The 5,106-nt window shown below is 43.1% G+C and overlaps 1 protein-coding gene across 1 annotated transcript in view; it reads right to left on the bottom strand.

The window, feature by feature from the left end:
• IL22RA2 (interleukin 22 receptor, alpha 2) overlaps nucleotides 1–4,845 on the bottom strand; it is a 30,586-nt gene extending 25,741 nt beyond the window's left edge. The window contains exon 1 of the mRNA XM_011978424.1: nucleotides 4,610–4,845. The gene's annotated coding sequence lies outside the window, so the exon portion shown is untranslated. The remainder of the gene's footprint in view (nucleotides 1–4,609) is intronic.
• Nucleotides 4,846–5,106: the final 261 nt, after the last annotated feature.

Raw genomic sequence — 5,106 nt, 5'->3', positions numbered from 1 at the left:
GTTCATAAAACAGTTTCATCAAGGAACACATATGGGAAAAACTGCGTTAGAGACTCTTGTAGGATGGCATTTCTATTGCTGCACCTAACCGCCATCACTGGAGCCATTTGTGAGTAACGTTTAACTTGTGCCCCCAACAATCCATAGCAGGGGCCAACATGGCCCTCAGGGATTCTGGAAACTGGAGCTACACCCTGTGAAAACCTGCATGTGAACTTTACTGAGCTGCCTCAGGCCGGAGGCTACCGGTACATGCTAGTGTTTGTCTGCACTTTCCCAGGTTGGGTCGAGGGATTTCCCATCAGGACAAAGAAAGCTCAGGAAGTAACTAGAATCTTACTAAAGGACATTATTCCTAGATTCGGACTGCCTCTAACTTTAGGATCAGACAATGGCCCAGCATTTGTCGCAGAAATAATACAACAGCTAACGCAGAGGTTAAAAATCAAATGAAAACTGCATACAGCTTATCACCCACAGAGTTCTGGAAAGTTGAAAGAATAAACTGGACACTCAAACAGCTTTTTAAAAAGTTCTACCATGAAACTCATCTAAGGTGGGACCAGGTGCTGCCCATTGTCCTTCTCTGAGTCAGGTGCACTCCTACTAAATTAACTGGGTATTCACCCTGTAAGATAGTGTTTGGCCGACACCCCCATCATTACTCAGATAAAAGGAGATTTTAAAAATTGGGAAATTAACCTTAAGAAGGCAAATGCAAGCCTTAGGTGAGGCCATGCAGGAAATACAGGGTGAGTAAGAGAAAGAACACCTGTTAGCCTCACAGATGCAGTACATCCCTTCCAACCTGGAGACTCTGTCTGGGTCAAACGATGGGAACCCAACCACTTTAGAGCCTTTATGGGATGGCCCCCATATTGTGATCTTGTCTACCCCCACTGCTGTTAGAGTTGCAAGTATCACACCTTGGGTTCATCACAGCCGGCTGAAACTAGCAACAGCCACCGCCCAGGACCAGTGGATCAGTCAGCAAAACCCAGACCACCCGACATGGTTGATCCTGTGGTGAAATCAAGCCACTGCTGACAAGGACAACTGCCCTGCTCCGACCACACCGGAGGCTGGTCAGTCCACGCACGACTGAAGCTTGAGGAAACATTGAGCCCTGCTCTAGTCACACAAATGGAGGCTGACTAGTCTATGCATGGCTGAAGCCTGAGGAAGTCAATGATACATAAGTAAATGTGGCTTAAATTTACAAACATAGTTACACTCTTACTTGTAGTAATTATTTTGCTGTCCTGTTATTTCTGCAAATGCTGCCAAGCTTGTTGCCTAGAAAAGTGCCCATGCATAGTGTAAGTTTAATCATATTAGTAATACTGAAGCCACTGACTCTTTCATCTATGGTTATGAAAGGGGACCAGGATGACCGTCATCACTGTATGATAGATGCCTGGTCCGGAAAAGGTGTGACTAAAACTCTGTTATACCAGACCTACTGTGAGTGTACAGGGACTCATACAAGAACTTGTGTTTATAACCAGACTAGTTATTCGGTCTGTGATCCTGGAAACGGGCAGCCCCAAGTATGTTGTGACCCAGAGTTCTTGCTCTATGACTTCTTCTTTAAAGTCCAAATTGGTCAGTCCCTAATGCCCCTAAGACCCGGTGAATTCCTGCATGGCTGCAGGGTCACAAGAGTGATAAGTTTAGGTTGCAAGACATTTCTTTCTCAAAATGTAAGAAATGTTGTAATGCTGCCTTTGTTTCTTGCTTCTGTAGCTCGCTTCCCACCTCACGTGGTTCCCACCTTAAGATATTTAAAAGTGGGAAAAGCCCTTTGTTTGGGGCTCAGACTAGCTGAGCCGGTGATCACCTTAATTTAATAAACTTTCCTGAACTTTTTTCAGTCTCTCCAGTCTTTGATTGTCCCGCAACAGACCCAGGGCTTACATACCACTGGGAAGGGGCCTGCGTGATTCAGAAGGGATGTATGTGACAATTGAAGTATGATAACATCAAGGTGCTTTTGACGTACAGGCAGGACTTATGACAAGTATATGTTCTCATACAAGGAACAATAGATAAACCAGACATCTTAGAAGGCTTCCTGGAAAAGGATTAATCAGAAGTCAACATGGCAGATTAGCATCTAAGATGAAGTTGCTTTGGCCTCCACGACTCATAAAGGTTTTGTTGTTGTTGTTGTTAAAAAGAGAGGTTCTTTAGATCAAAAGGGGAAATGTATACTGATTTCTATTTTCTCTTGTATACTCTCAAGTTCTTGGTAGAGTAACTCCTTTAGTAAGGAATAATGATGGCTTCTAAGCAGTATCCATCCGTCCACCTATCCAATAACATTTCACAAATATTTGCTGTCCCACCATAAACTAGGAAATAGTCTTAGCAGCAAGGATGCAGCAGCAGATAAGACAGACATTGCCCCTGCCTTCCTTAAGCTTGCTTCTCAAGGGAAAAGTAGATAATAAGGAGCTACGGCAGGGTTACGACTTCTATTCGTCTAGCCTTCTCTGTCTCTTTCTTCTCCTTCTTAAATGGGAGATGAAAAGTTTCAGAAGCCGGCTTGTAAAGCCACTTTGCCTCCCACCCTCCATCACAACCGTTAACCAAGACTAGAATGTGGGAGGGAAGGGGGTAAAATTCAAGTGCTGAAAGGAGAGGACTGGGTGCTGCTGAAGTGGAGGAGGCAGAGTCTTCAAAGAGAAAGGGAAGGATGGCCTTCCGCATACAGACAGGAGCAGAGGAATTGTTCTCAAGTGTAGACCCTCCATCCCAACCCCATGACCCAGCACCTGTGAACATTTCTAGACACTTGGGTGCCTGAGACTGTGAGGCCTTGGGTGGAGCTGGGGCCACGCAGGGAAAACTTTATTCCTGATCAAAGGGTCTTAGAAGAGAGCCTATCAGAAATTTCCTCAGAAACCAGATCCCAGTGGACCAGGCCACTATCATTTGTCATTTAACAAATTTCAGTTATTGGAGGGCAGTTGCGACGCATGCTTTCTGAGGCCAGCTCTATATGGAAAGGTTTGTGAGGATAACATCAGGTTTCCCAGCGCCTCTGTTCTATGTCAGTCTTCTGAATCCAGGCTTGTATCTCCTCCAGGCTTGTATCTCTCCACCAAGTTTTTGGTGATTATAAGGTAGCTTCTGCTTTGAAAGAAGAAACATGCAGCACATTTTATGTTCCCTTTTCACCTCCTCATGCTCCTTAGCTTGCAACCTTCTCAGCATTGTTATTCACTTCCCTGCTAATGTTGCCCACTGAGCTCTAGACTTCACATTGACCTTGGTATTTAAATGGGGGATGATAATCTGGGTTTGAACTATTGATGTTCAACAGCTTCAATACCAGTAGATCTCATTTTGAAGCAATCAAACTGCTCCAAGTTCCAGCTAAGAATAAAAGGAAAATATTTAAATTCGAGGTTTTATGATGAGAGCAGCAGTGAATGATATTGAGGTTTCCACTGGGTTGCTGACTTTGTCAAACAAATGAGGGGAAATTAGGGGAAGTGGGGTAAGCAAAACGTATTTAATAATTGAATTCTCCCCAAAACATGAGCTTTCAGGCTCTGTTAAATTTCACAAACCAGACCAGTTCTGTCACTGTTCAATTAGCTCTAATTGTGTAATAGAACCTGCATAAAAACCAACACTGTCAACAAGGCCTCAAGGTAGATGAAAAGATAAAATTAAATTCTAATTTCCCATCAATCTGGAAGCAGAAGAATTTGTACAGAATTGTTTCAAATGAAATGCCGTTTTGTTTGGGAAGTAAGAAAGTTTTAATCACTAGGGGATCTCCGCTCTGACTCCTTTCAGGCATGAAATACTGGCTTCATTCCCTGCCCTCCCCCCACCTCAGCCCCACTCCGCAGCAGGGAGAGTCCACCTTGATGGTGACAATGGGTATTTCCATCATCGTGTTGACTCTGGGGAGAACTTGCTTAAACCCCTGTCTTGAACAGACTTGATTCTCTTCTTCCTTTCTTCTTGTGGCTTTCAGTAGACCAACCATTTATCTAATTAAGGAATCATTATTCATTATTTTTAGGTGTGATATGGAATTTTGGGTTTTATTTTTATTATTGTTTTAGAGCTACCTATTGTAGTACTACAGATGAAATGGCATCATGTCTGGGATTTGCTTCAAAATAATACAAAGGCCTGGGAAAGGGGGTGACCGTCCATGAACTGATAATTGTTGAAACTGGTTGTCAGGTTTATTACACTCTACTTTTGTATATACTTAAAATTGTTCATAACAAAGAAAAAAGATTTTTAAAGTTTATCTACAAGATGTGGCCGGACACGGTGGCTCACACCTATAATCCCAGCACTTTGGGAGGTGGAGGTAGGTGGATCATTTGAGGTGAGGAGTTCCAGACCAGCCTGGCCAACATGGTGAATCCCCGTCTACACTAAAAATACAAAAATTAGCTGGGTATGGTGGTGTGCACCTGTAATCCCAGTTACTCAGTGGGGCTGAGGCAGGAGAATTGCTGAGTCAAGGAGGTGGGGTTTGCAGTGAGCCGAGATTGCACCACTGCGCTCCAGCCTGGGCAGCGATAGAGCGAAAGTCCATCTCAAATAAATATATAAATAAATAAAGTTTACTTACAAGATGCTGTCTTCCTTTTGGTAATTTTAATACCACTGTAGTGTCAATAATAAGATCTCATAATTATGGGACACCATGTTACGTTTTTCCCATATTTTGTCTTTGTTAATCCTCTTAAGAAGCCTAGGAGGTTGGTACTATTATTCATTTGATGTTACAGATGAAGAAACTGAGACATAGATAGAGAGGTGGAGAGAACTTGACCAGGGCTCTATAGTGAGTAGTGATAAAGTGAGGACTGAAATCAGGTCTGGTTAGCCTCAGGGCCTGAGGAGTATTATAAAACCTCTATTGTGTTATTCTTCACTTGTAATAGACATTCCATAAAGGGATAGAATGATGTGAAAGAAGATTTGTCCATTGGCTTCTCGAATTGTTTATTCACTCAAACAAATGTTTACTGAGCATCTGTTATATGCCAGGCACTGTGCTAGACATCAGGGATGCAGAAATGAGCAAGACAGCAGAGCCAGCCCTCAGGGAACCAACAGCATTTT

Source organism: Mandrillus leucophaeus, unplaced genomic scaffold, assembly GCF_000951045.1.
Source record: "Mandrillus leucophaeus isolate KB7577 unplaced genomic scaffold, Mleu.le_1.0 Scaffold194, whole genome shotgun sequence".
NCBI classification, from domain to species: Eukaryota; Metazoa; Chordata; class Mammalia; order Primates; family Cercopithecidae; genus Mandrillus; species Mandrillus leucophaeus.
This window is presented reverse-complemented; position numbering and strand designations above follow the sequence as displayed.